This window comes from Spermophilus citellus, assembly GCF_964194105.1.
Source record: "Spermophilus citellus genome assembly, chromosome: 10".
Classification (NCBI taxonomy): Eukaryota; Metazoa; Chordata; class Mammalia; order Rodentia; family Sciuridae; genus Spermophilus; species Spermophilus citellus.
Window position 1 is genome coordinate 40,056,207 of NC_138197.1, and position 14,013 is coordinate 40,070,219.

The 14,013-nt window shown below is 40.5% G+C and overlaps 1 protein-coding gene across 1 annotated transcript in view; it reads right to left on the reverse strand.

The window, feature by feature from the left end:
- The window catches only part of GRIN2B (glutamate ionotropic receptor NMDA type subunit 2B), a gene marked incomplete at both ends in the record, with an annotated part of 281,951 nt that overhangs the window by 178,719 nt on the left and 89,219 nt on the right, over positions 1-14,013 (reverse strand). The gene's annotated exons all lie outside the window — the stretch shown is intronic.

Sequence of the window (14,013 nt, forward strand, 5' to 3'; positions counted from 1 at the left end):
ACCTACAGAGATAGCACAGGCTCACTGGCCCAGAAGGTATACATTGCTCAGGTATGGATACGAGAGAGAAGAATGTGTAAATAATATAACAGCTAATGTGGTCTAACCTTTGCTCTGATAATACAATTTGCAAGTTAGAGTAAGGCTCAAATATGGCATCTAAGCTACATATTAAAACTACTGGTATTCAAGCTCACGTGTAAGCTTTATTCTAGAGCGACACAGAGAAAATTATTCTTTCTTGTATCCACATAATGCGTCTTGGACTGACTACATACCACACAGACACCTTTCTGCCATTGCTGAGCATCTTCTATTTTCTCCTTCTTTTCAAGAGAGAGGCCATTTTACATTTCTCCCATTTTAAGCTGCATTTCACCTGCTGTTCTGAGATGTCAAGCCCTGTATTTTATCTCTACCTTATAGCGACAAGAATCTGAAACCGCAAAATGAGCATCCTCTCAGGCTTGTCCTGCACTCTCAGTCCATTTCCCCCTGATTTCCTCCTGGGTAATGGTATCTCTTTTCTTGGTTGGTGCCCCTGTCTTGTATCAGATGGTTCATCTCCATTTTATAACAATCCAGACTGACAAAATTGTATCTCTCTCCAAGGGGCTATTCCTTTTTATCCCCCAACTAGTGTTTCAAAGTACAGTTACAAGAGACCAATAAAATGGGCTTTTATACAAAATTATATAGTGATTCCTTCGTTTAGGAACATATTGCTGCACAGCTGAGAAATTGCTGAGTATTTCTTGGGCACCCACTATTGAAAAAAATACAGGTTGGGAAATATCCAGCTGGTGTCCAAAGACCCTGATTCGGCAATGAGAGCTGCCAGCCCCTTAGCTCTGCCAGAGCCATTTGCTTCTCGTGGCTTGAGCTTTATACATTTCCCACAGGCTACTCAGAATGGAAGAGCAGATGGATAGTCATCTGGGGGCAATGCTTCCTGCTAAGTGTAGAATGGTGCTTATCCTGGCTTCTTCCCCTGGACTTACCCATACATTTGTAGAGAAACCTAAAGGACTGTGGAATTCAGAAGAGCAGAAGGGGTGGGGTGCCAAGAGTGCATAGGTAGAGCAAAGGGAATTAATTCATACTGGTACGATTATGTCACATATGCACCCATTCCAAACTCTTGGTCAGACACTGCTTCTAGACTTCTACAGCACAAGATCTATCTGAAAACAAAGATGAAAAGATGACCCCTCCTTAGGTTATAGACACAGTGGTGTTACGGATATTGATTCCATACACTGAAATCCAACCCCTAGGGCAATGGTGTTAGGAGTGGGATCCTTTGGGAGGTGATTAGGTCAAGAAGGTTCAAGCTTCAAGAATGGGAGTAGCACCCTTACAGACAGACTGAGAGCTACCTTGACCTTCCCATCTCATGCGGACAGACAGAAGGTGCCACTCATGAACCAGAGAATACAAGAGTGAGCCTCATTATACACCAAGTCTGCTGGTACCTTGATCTCCCCAGCTTCCAAGACTGAAAACTAAATTTCTGTTGTGTATAAGCTACCTAGTTCATTGTACTTTATTACAGAAGCTGAAAGAACTTAGACACGTGGGAATCTAAAACAACAAAGCTTAATTATTCCAAGACTTGTCAGGGGCCCATAGAGAATCACAAAAACAGGAAAGAAAGTCTAGTGACAGAACAACACACCTAGAATAGCTATCGCTTTAAAGAAATAATTACTTTTTTTTTCCTTGTTATGTTTCCAGATAAAAGGGAATTTGGGGGACTTCAAATGGGAACTACTATCCTGTGAATTTCTAAAAGCCGAGTGGTTATAGCCAAGTCGAAAAGCTTTCAAATATACCTTAAGATAGACTAGGCTTGGGTTGATAGAGATCCCGACTGCAAACAAAGTACATCTATAGATGAACCAAACTTATCATGAGGAAGCTCTTGAATGCCAAGTGTACAGTGACACCACACTTGGCTCAAATACATAGCAAGAGTTAGCTATGAGAGAAACCTGTGGGGGTCCATAACAGATAACCTCGTGCTAATGAGATTGAATTTAAAGGAAATCAAGCTATGAAATACCAACATAACCCTCCCTTCCCTTCTTGATCATTTTATACCCTCCCCTCCCAAGGTTATAAATGAACTTGTAAAGACAACGTCAGCTATTATGAGAAGAAAGTCAATGCGGGGGAGAGTAAGAGAAGAGAAAATTAACAGGGGGCCATCAAATCCCCACCCTATCCTGATTTCACCTTCTAATTCTGTTGTCCTACACAACTTCATTTTGCTTTGGACTCTTCTGCCCCCATCTATGCTCAGTTCAGCCATTTTATCTTGCCAGTCCTCCATTAACTAATGATACCTTCTAAGACCATTTAATCTGGCACCAAAAGGAGTTTACTGAAGCCAAAGAGAAATCAAGAGACAGAGTTATGGCTTGGGCAAATATTTCCCGGTATAATGAGTAGACCAGTGTTATTAATTTCGTTGACACATCAATCTGGTGGATGGTGGTCAGGAATGGAACAGCTCTTTTTCAAAAAAGCTTTGGGATCACTGTAAGTTGCAAATGGTGACAGACTTTGCAAATTATGGCTGCAGCCACAAATCAAAGTGCAATCTTCATGTGTGCACAGAGTGGAAAGGACTGGTGGCCACACATCCATCTTTGCAGGTACCCAGCATGTACTGTGATCACCCACAAGTGATCAAGGATGAAGGACAGATATATAATTCTGTTTGCAGCTCACTATGCTTCCACACTTACATTTTTATCTCCTAATGTCATTACAAAATGTTGACATGCAGGGGTTCTTTGTGTAGCCTCCTCTTAGTAGAGATTCCCAGTCAAATTTATTGCATGAATGTACTTCTTCAACTTGCCTTTAAAGCGTCCCTAAATAAAAGGCTACCATAAATGAGATGAGCAATTAGCACAGGAAAGGTAGAATTGTACATTAGACTCCATCAGTCTACAACCTTTATGTTGTACTTCCATTACTTTGATGTTCATGGTGTTTATTTGCTAATAAGAAACAAAAAAAGTACTTTTTCATCCCATTATCTGCCTCAGAAAATAATTGCCTCAAGAATTAGCAGTACATGGAATTTTTCTTCTGCATCATCCAGATCCCCTACCGATCCACTTCTGAAATAAAGGATTAAGTACTGCAGCTACTGATCATGCCCCTGGCAGTAGTCTTTAGCTCAGCCCCCGCTTTGGGGATTGTCTCGCCTGAAGAGAGCCATTTGCCCAAAGTCATGCTCCCTTCCTGGAGTAAACAGTGTTGAATGACTGGTTGTCAAGGGGTATAAAGACCTGGTCATTTGGCCCTAACTCCGGATGACTCTGAAAGGTCAGTCAATCTTAAGAATTAAGATTAACAGGGACAGCTGGAGTTTCCATTAAAACTATATCATTCCGTACTTCTCCCTCCACCCAGTCCTGCCCCATCTTCCCATCCCTTCCCTTTGATGGTGTCAGTCTCAAGAATACTCCCTAATAAGCCCCCTGGATATTAACCTTAGTCTCAGAGTCTGCTGTTCAGGGTACCTGACTCTACTCATCTTCCCTTTCCAATATGTAAAAGAGGTGGCTTAAAAGAGAACATTAGATGTATTTTCAAATACTAAAATAACTTGTAGAAAGATAAGTCTTTGCCCATTAGCTCCAGAGGAGAGAACTAGAACCAAGGAGTAAAAATATTAAAAGTGACACAGTACATGAAATGTGTATGCAACAATTGTGGATTTTTTTTAAGGCAGGGTCTTCCTATGTTGCCCAGGCTGGACTTGAATTTCTGGGCTTCAATGAGTCTCCCACCTCAGCCTCCCAAGTAGCTGAGACTACAGGCATGTATCATTGTGCTTGGTTCCCAATGATAGCTTTCTAAAATGGAATGGGCCTCAAGCATTCAAATGGAAGCAAGATTATTATCTGACATAAACCCCAATACTCTGGAAAACTCCATGCTCACCTTTAGGACCTGATTCAAATACCAGCTCTTTGATGGATGACATTTTTTTTTCTAAACCCCCTTCCCCACCTCCAGTTAGTTCTACCTCCCTGGGCTTTCATGACCTTTTGTACATGCCTATCACAAGGCTTAGCACACAGTAACATGTGCTTGCTTCCTCCCACTAAAAGTGTGTGTTTCCCAAGAGCAGGGCTATGCCTTAAACATCTCTGGATCCCCATGTGGTACCTGAAAAAAAAATCATACTGTTTGTTGCATTAATATTACCAAGAAGTTTCCCTTATTGGGTGGGAAATTAATGAAATGACACCGATGGTCACATTCAGTTCCAAATTTCTGTGCTAACAGTATGTGCCCACCTCGTGGATATAAGGTATGCCTGAAAACACGAGGAGACCCCTGGTATAGCTAGCCATGGTGGCAAAAAAAAAAAAAAAATGCCACCAGCACTTATTTACTTGCCTTTGCAGCAAACTCAACTCTTCCAAGCCCCCTTCTCCTTCTCCTATTCACTCTTAAACTGACTCCAATGAGTCCTTTAGCCCCACCAGTCCACTGAAAATCCTCTTGTAAAAGGTACTGGTGACCTTGATACTGCCAACTCCCATGTCAAAGTGCAGTCATCCCTGTCTTCTAGAGCATTTGGCCTCCTTTATCAAACCCTTGCCATAAGAGCCTGCTAAATGGCCTCCTTGCCTCTGTCCCAACCCCTCCATCTATGCTCAAAAGGAAGCAGAATGATCCTTCTAAAATTCAAATCATAAGATGTTATTCTTTGCTCAAAACTCTCAATGGCTTCCCGATTTACTCAAAAAGAAACAGCCAATGCCCTTGATCTGGACTCCCTGTTCCCCTTGGAAGCCCTGTGCTTGGCTCCGTCTTCTTCCCTGTGCTCAGGCACTTGCTCTCACTGGAGCACATTTGCATATTCCTGCCTCAGCCCTTTACTCTAGTCACTGCCAGCCAGAAACATTCCTCTCCAGCTGGCCAGGTATCCACAGGGTTAACACATGCACCTCTTTCAAGTCTGGGAAAATCTCTCATCTTCTTAACAAAGCCCTCTCAGTGCTGACCACCCAATGGAGTACTGAAGCCTGCTGTCCCTTGTCATGGACATGCTGGATCCTCCTCAATGGCTCCATTCTCTCTTTTTCGCCATACTATTTACCAACTTCTAACAGTCTACATGATAACTTATATGATATATTTATTAAAAACTTCCTGCCTCTTCCAAACTAGGATGGGAACACCAAGAGGCAGGGATATCACTGTTCATTCCTGTAACCCTACACCTAGAATGGGCCTGGCCCAGAGTGCAAGCTGAGAAAATTGTTGGAATTTAATGAATGGGGTTATTGATGCTGCAAGCAGATAATTCTCAAATCTAGCTTGTCTTGGCTGGTTATCCAATTGCAACTAGACTTTTAAATTCTTTCATATTATTAAAATCTGAGTATTTTATTACATCATAGGGATCAAAGTTCTGTAAGAACATTTGAATAGTTTCAGATTAAAATAAGTCTGATCTTGCTTTGCTTTACGTGAATAAACAAAATTCTCCTCTGTTCCTAATTCACTTCTTGAGAAAAACCTGTCTTATGAAAGAAGCCTAGCACTACTAGGCTTTCACTAAAAATTTTCCCTACCACCAGATTTAGAAGGTAAGTGTAGAAACAATGGGGTAAGGGGCCAGGGTTACCCTGGCTGCCCTGAGAGAAGTCCTGGGTATTCCTTCTTTACTTCTTCTACATGTGACACAGAGTAAAAACAATATAGGGAGGAAAAATCTCTTTCTTCTTCCAAAATAAAGGAAATGATTTTTCTTTACCCATTCAACCACAAGAGATCAGTTTCTTTGATGACTAGAAATCCTCATAACACGCCACCATTTTCTCGGGTGACTAAGACTGGAGATAGCACTTAGGATGGATCTGAATAGTGTCAGTTCTGTGAGCAATGGCTTTCAAGATAGGGAATGTCTCTGATGTTCTCCAGCCTCACCATTGATCCAAAATATCATGACTGAAACACATGACAGAAGCTTACTGATGGAGAATCGTGATCTTTCCTGTCCGTTAAATGCCAGACTCTTCTTTAAATCTTTGAATGCAAAAGAGAACACTGGGTGTTCAAAAGCCCATAAACATAAATTCAAGCAGCTTGCACTAGTTTAAGAGTCACTCTGGATAACTAAACAACTCCCACAGAAGCCGGCATTTTTATTCTTATTTGTTCTTTCTGAAGATAATTTTGCTTTCTCCTTAAATTTTTTTCCATTCTCCTCCTTGACTGAGTCTCCCTCTGGGATGTGCTTCAATACCCAAATTTAAGCCACAGCTAAGAAAAAAAGTAAAGGTATTCACTTTGGGACTATCTAAACAAGGTTCTTCATATTCTAGGTCTCAGAGACAATTTTATAGCAAAAAGAAAATTTATAAGCAACAGGAAGGGCAATAAGAAGAGAAGAATAAAAACGCAGATTCCCTCTCAGTAGAGTGCCCAACTGAATTACACAATTATAGGGAGCAAAGGGCTGGAAAATATTAAGAGCTCTTCTAGAATTTGTTTGTACTCTTCTTTAAGGTATCAGGGCTGCCAAAATCCTAACGAGGCTGTTTCATTTCATCTTAAATTAAAATTCCTTTCTATGGCCTGCTCCATTATGCAGATCAAAACAACTCTCAGATGGATTGACTTGTATTTTTATTAAGAGGTTCTTTTCTATAAAAGAGCAAGCTGACAAGTTCAGCAACAATCAAGTTCCTTGACTGAATACATGCACTTTTAAATAAAGGCAAGGGAGTAGGGCAGAGGAACAGGAAATATTTTTTTAACAAATGAAATGGACAGAGAAGAGTAGTATAAATATTAAACTAACAGTATTACTTAGGTAGTAGGGTTATCAATGATTAAACTAAGTTTATTTAGAGAAATCTATAAAATCAAACATGTTCAACACCAGTAGATCTAGGCATATATAGAATAAAAAGAAAGCCATTGTAAAACTAAATCTAATAGCTAAGGGAAAACAGGTCATTTCTTATTAAGTATGAAATACTAAGTCCCAAACTATCCTGTGCCATCAACATCTCTCTATTTAAGTCGAGCTGAAGGGAACAGTCTAGAGAAGAATTGTGATTATTATTAAAGAGCAGGGTTAAAAGAAGCCAATGATAGAACTTGACGTACCAGCACCATTTTTCAGAGTAAAGATGTTGACATTTGTCTCAAGGAAATTAACATTCCCATCTTCTCATACACATTTGATTGGAACACCACGTTCCCATACCAAGGGGATTAGAGAAGAGGGGAGACTTGAGAGGCAAAGGGTGGAAAAGGCATTTTATATTTGATTAAGTGTTAGTACCTCATTTGTTGCCCAAAATAACAAAAGCACCGGTTCTAGACATAGTGACTATGTTTATCCACATGGGTCTCTTCAAGGGATCCCTGGAAGACAAAGAACTCTTTGTCCTCTTGTCCCTGCTGCATATGGAGAGAAAGAGGAAGCAGGGCTGAGTCTTCAATGTGGATCAGTCACACTGGTTTGGTACAGATTAACAAGCCATTGCCTCCAACGGCTAAACCCAGAAAGAAGTTTGCTGAAATTTTTTTTTTCCCCACCAAACATTCAGTATTCAGCCATCAGTTTCCCTAGGTCCTTATATAGGGAAACTAATTGCTAATTCCTCACACACAGAAAAGTACCGCTTCTCACAATCAAAGAGGCTTTGAATTTATTCTCATCTCCCAAACCGATTTGGTCATCTGTCTAAAAAAGAAGCAAGCATTTTGAAGGGATCCGGTGGTGAAACTAAAGTTGCATACAGGCAAGTTTAAACCATGTATCTGCAGTGACTCTTCAGTGCCTATCTGCCTCAGTCTCAGTCAGTCATGTGACCTTGACCTTTAGCCATCAGGCGCTGCCTTCTCATCTTTCAAGCAGGACTGCCCTCACCAGCACCTTCTTCTAAAGCTAGCTGGGCTGCTGTAAGCCCAATGCATGGTGAAGAAGGTGTGAGCCTGGCTGGCCGCAGCCACGACCACCTTAGAGGAAGCCTTCTTTCCCATGTGCCTTACACAGTTCCAATCCAAAGACTCAGTTGTTTCCTCGTGTACAAAATTTTACTCCGTTTTCTACCAGATGAGGAACCCTACTCTGTGCATTCACATTTGCTGTCTAAACAAACCCTTCAAGTTGGGCCTTGTTCCCTAGATCTACAAATGCCAGCTGATGTGCAACAGCATCTTCCCTTTCCTTTTTTATACAGTGAGATGATTAATATATTTTTGTATCAATGCATTGTATTGCTTTGTCCACTTCTATATCAAACTGCTGACTACCCACATCAGTCTTAATCACACCAAGAGATTTATTTGATTTTAAATAGGGTACAAAAGAGTGTCCTCACCTCACCTTAAGGCAGGCAACCCCCATGGAACAGCTAGGCCCAGTCTTGCCCAGCTTTCCAATGCTCTTTAGGCTTATTGTTCAGATACTAGTTTGTCTGTCTTTCAATTGAATGAAAATGGTGTCCAGTATTTGTAGTTGCATCTAAGTTTATTGGAGATTTTTCAATTTGCTTTATACTTAAAATTGCTCTCAATTTTCCAGAATTATTCAACTCTAAGTCTTTATGGTTACTGGTTATTAGCACTAAAAATGGATGTTGAAGGGTTTGGAGTACCTAATCACTTACCCTTCATGGTCTTTCTAACTCTGGTGGAAATAGGCATATAAAGTGTGGAGAGTACACTACCACCTGCTAGAACAAAGGCAGCTCCTAACCTAATATAGGGAGAACCATGCTAAAACTATGTTGAGTCACAGGATCTTGTCCACAGCCCTAGACAATAGCCTATCCATTTCTCTATCTGTACAAATAATTGTACAGATTTAGCATATATAGAAAGCTATAGACCTAGTTTCCAACACATTGAGGATTATTTTCTCCCCCAGCCTGTCCCCTTGATTACCCAGTTGGAACCTTGCAGCCTCCCTGGAACCCAACTTGTCATTGCCATAAGCAGTTCTGCAGCCCCAACTAAGACTTCTTCCTTTTTTGCCCCCTTTTCCCACAGTCCTGTGCCCTCAGATTGCAATCTCATTGGAACATCCTAACTGACCCCCCACCCCTATCCCAACCAGTGTGCCCATTCTCCTCTTTAGGAGCTCAAGTAACTAAAATGCTGTCAATATCTCAACTTGATCCTGGAGAGTGGCCAGGTGGGGATGAGAGGCAGCAATCATTCTAGAAAAGACAAAAGTTGGCAAGATATTTGCTAGAAATAAGAACTCGAGGAGTAAAAATATGGTCCACTTACTCACTTTTGGAAATGTGTTTGTTTTTAAACCACACTCAGGGGTGTCAAAGTTTGTACCATTTTACCTGAATTCTTTTCCTCTGACAGAAGTTGCAAGCAGAGAAAGAGGTCTTTGAAAGGAAGTGCCAATTGCTATTTTAAACAAAGAAACTCAGGCTGCCAATTCTGCCCATCCTCATCAGACTTTGCAGTACAGGCAGCCACGGTTACAATCAGATACCAGCATTCATTAGTTGCTGATCTGGATCCCTCACAGGGAGACCTATAGATGAGTCTGATGTACAGTCTCATTACCTCCAGACCTGGCAGTTAAGCGGCTCACCTGAAGCTATCAGGCACACATCAGCTGGTTATGAATGCAGATCTGTGCTAGCAAAACAAAATGGGGGCATCCTTATGGCTCAGCAATGACATTTTGATGTTAATTTGGTACTGATGAAAGGCACCAATGTGTTCATGTTTTATAAGCACAGCTGAAACTCTGTTAAATAACATTAGCCCAAGATCTCAAAGAACAGACGTCATCCAGAGTGGCTTGAGAAGTCACTAGGCCAATTCAGATGAGAACCACCATTAAAACAATTTAGGAGAATGTGAAGTGGAACTAGATTATTTTCCAAGCCTTCAGAGAAAATCCTACAGTTTTCTTCAGTTATGTAGACCAGTGAGTCTAGTAATCCAGACTTTCAGAAATGTAACCCTGTGTCCATCCTGATTCCATCTTGCTATAGACTAAGCCCTTTATCTCTTATGCTCTCTTGGGTGAAAGGCACAGAAGAGGCCTTCAAAAACATTTTTAGACTTAAATCAAACTGTCATCAAGGTGGATGATGGTCTGTCTTACCTTGTGTGCAAAGATTATCCTTAAACCCACTCTCAGCCTTTTCTTCATGGGCCTAAACAACCCCTTGCTTTTTCATTTTTTATACTACTCATGGCTTCTTCTTCTTCTTTTTTTTTTTTTAATTCTGGGGATTGAACCCAGGGCCTTGCAAGTGCTCAACCACTCTCAGCCCAACAATATTCATCAGGGTGCTTACAGAGTGATTTTCATTCAAAATGCAAATTAATTCTTATATCTATGTGAAGAAAGTCCTATTACTCTCTCTATTTTAATAATAAAGTTGTTTGTGTGTGTGTGTGTGTGTGTGTGTGTGTGTGTGTGTGTGTGTGGTGCTAGGAGTAAACCCAGAATCCAGGGCCTTGCACATGCTAAGCAAATCACTGAGTGACATCTCCCTCATTCCACTTTATTAACAGAGACAGTAAGCTTTAGAGAAGTCAAGTGACTTGCCCAAGGTTACTGCTCACAAGAGACCCTGAGCCGGGCTGGACTCTGGGTGCCCTCGCTCAGCCACTGTACCACACACATGCTCAAGCTTCCCTTATTGACCTCAAGAACTCCAAAAGGAACCATCTACACATCCTTGCTTCATTTTGAAACAAAGAGTGATCACTGCTGTCTAGTAAAAAGCCAACCCCTGCATTCTACAGATTATTTTTGTGAGCTACTCAAGCTTCGCTCTCAAGCATCCATGGTTGGGCACAGACATCCATGGTTGGGCACACAGGCACTGCAAACCAGTGATGGTCTTGGTACATGCTGTTTCCCTGCAGCATTCTCTACTGGACATGCTAACAGCTAGTTCTTTATAATCTCGTCATTTGCTAATCAATCACATATATATGCCTATTGGTGCTATGGGAAATAGAAATGAAGTATAAATTGTTATCCTTACCCTCAGTTGAGCTAATGGGAAGATAAGATCAAAATATACAAAATAATTGATGATGTTCCTAATTTAAATGATAATGAGTTTTAAAATGTGTAAGTGTCATAGGAAGGATAAGAAAAGAGGACAGAATGTCTGGATGGCTGTGTTTTTTAAAGCTTCTTTTTATTTACCCCTGTATGCCAGTTCTCCCATTGGTTCTGGGTAGTAAGCAAGTTAATGCCAGACAGGTTAGAAACATGAGTGGCACTGCGCCTTGAACTCAGCCTTAGATTTGTCCTCGGGAGGACAATGAGCATGTGATATCTACTGTCTCAGGCAGGGGCTGACGGACATACCATACAGAATCCTATCCAAATCATAACCACAGTCTAAACGGATTATATATAAATCTTTTCCCTTGATCTACCCAGCCTTTCATTTTCATCTCAGAAGATTAGATCAGTATGACAGGACTTGTCCTTTATGAAGTCAGGCTTCCCAGTTTAAAAACCTTTTTTTCTTCAATGATTGCAAATTGGTTTTGCTAAGATTTCTTTCCAGTATTCCTTCAGAAAAATGAGAGGAATAATAATTTTGATTCTTTTCTCCTCCCTCAACGAATGTGATTTCTTTACGCTGACCCTTTTCTAATAGTTTTCAATTAGACACACTGGTCAGCTGATCAATCAATTATTTAAGTGCTCCTTGCATAAAGATGACCCGGGTTGCAAATTCATATTCAAGAAACACAAAAGTAGCCTAATGCCAAATTTTCCTTCTTTGGTTCAATTTATTAGTTATTGTGTTCCAGCCTTAAAAATATATAAATGACTACTTCAATGCTATTAATTCTCAAAACTGCCTCCATGTCTCTGAAATAAATATAATGATTTTTTTAAAAAATTATTTTTTAAAATAAAATAAAAATGTTGGTGGACTTTATTTTGTTTATCTATATGTGGTGATGAGAATCAAACCCAGTGCCTTGCACATGCTAGGCAAGTGCTCTTCCACTGAACTAAAACCCCAGCCCTGATTTTTTTCTTATTTTCTTGCTAATTGTATATTTTAAGAGCTACTTTCCTTCTTATCCTCATGAAATTAAATATATAGAGAGTAGCAATGGCATCCCAGTGTGTTAAACATGGTAACATAGTTTCTCAACTTTTGCCCAGGGGAGGGAAAAAAATGAAAGACTCAATCTAAACCATAGATGCTTCCAGATGCAAATGGGGTGGGGCATAATGTCCTTGTCTGTATGCTAATGCTTCAGCAGAATTACCAAAAAATCATTAGTTTGATTTGCTACTTAGGCTTCACACAAAAGAGGAAGGATATTTTGGCACAGAAGAAACATTTCCTTTTATTCATATTTCTGAATTTCACAATGGTGCAAAGATGATCAAAATTATCTAGACAAAAGTTCCCAAAAGGTGGGTGCTTACCCAGGATGCATCGGGCCTGGGTTAGATGCCCAATTCTGCAAACAAAATTCCCAAAGGCTTTCCACTAAGGAATTCCATCATATCCATAACCTAGTTGAAGTACGTTCTTAATTGAAGTTTTTGATCGCAAAGGGTAAGTTCATCTCTCCTTAGTACTCTTGACTTCTTAATTCTTTCCTTCTGTAAGGTAGAATAACTCCCAGATTCCTCTCTCTCTTCCTTCATATGAAGGCAAAGATTGTTTTGCTTTGAACACAATAAAACTTTTCAGACATTTGTGTTAGTTTTCTGTTGATATAACCAAAATACCGGGCAAGAACAACTTAGAGAAGGAAAAGTTTATTTTGGGCTCATAGTTTCAGAGGTTTAATCCATGGTCAGTCAACTCCATTGCTCTGGACATGAGGTAAGGCAGACCATCATGGTGGGTGGAAGGACATGGCAGAAGAAAGCTGCTTAGCTCAGGAGAATGGAGAAGCAGAGAGAGAGAGCAAGCCAAGGACAAGATATAATTCCTAAGGACACACACCCAGAGATCTACTACCTCCAGCCACATCCCTGCCTATAGCTACTACCTAGTAGTCCATTCAAATTTTAATTCTTCAAATGAATTAATCCACTGATGAGGTTACAGCTCTCACAATCCAATCATTTCACCCTCTAACCTTCCTACACTGAGGATCATGCTTTCAAAACATGAGCTTTTCAGAGAACATTTCTAGATCCACACCATAACATACCTAATTGGCCTGTTTTAGTAAATACTTACTATATGAAGATTTCCATGTGGCTCAGTGAATGGCTTCTAGAATCAGAGTTAGATAAACCTCCTTCTTTGGTATGTTGAGTAATTGTACCCATCATGCCCCTTGCTCACAGCCTCTGTTACATTCTTTGCACAGCACAAGCTCTCTTAATCAGAGGTGGGTGCCTGGCTAAAGCAGCCCATCTTTGAGCTACCCAGTGTCTGTGGTTAGGCCTGGCTAGACAAGGAGCCCAGACCCTGTGTCTTTCTCAGGATCAGAACCAATACCCATAAAAGAATAGCAAGTCTTTCGCCTATGACATGAAATAAAGTAGGGACCATGACAAGCCAAGGTCATGAGCTCTGTGAAATAACAGGAAGCAGAAGCTGTGGGATGGCAGGGGGAAGCTGAATCGAAAAGGGAAACAGACCAGACATATGAGAGAAGCAGAGGTACTTTAAAATGCAGGCCATATGTCTTGAGACCCTGCAGGCAGCCAGCCCTGGAGTGGTCTTACTCCTCACAGCTTTCCAACTCTCGCCACATATGTCCTCATAATAAGTTGCCTGACATTTTGTTTTCATTTTATTTGTTGTTGTTGTTTTGCATTAACTCAGTATTCACTCTTGCTAATTAAAAGAGCCCCATTCAAAATTTAAAAAGCTGTTATTAGTTAATATTTCCTTGCTTTATAATATCATCCTTGGAATTTATTCTACAGCTTTCCAATTTCATGAGGCAAATATCTGCCTAGACGACTTTCACCTTGCTCAGAATTCAACAGAGTAGAGCTGTGGTAAGAGTCAGGCTTAGCTTCTG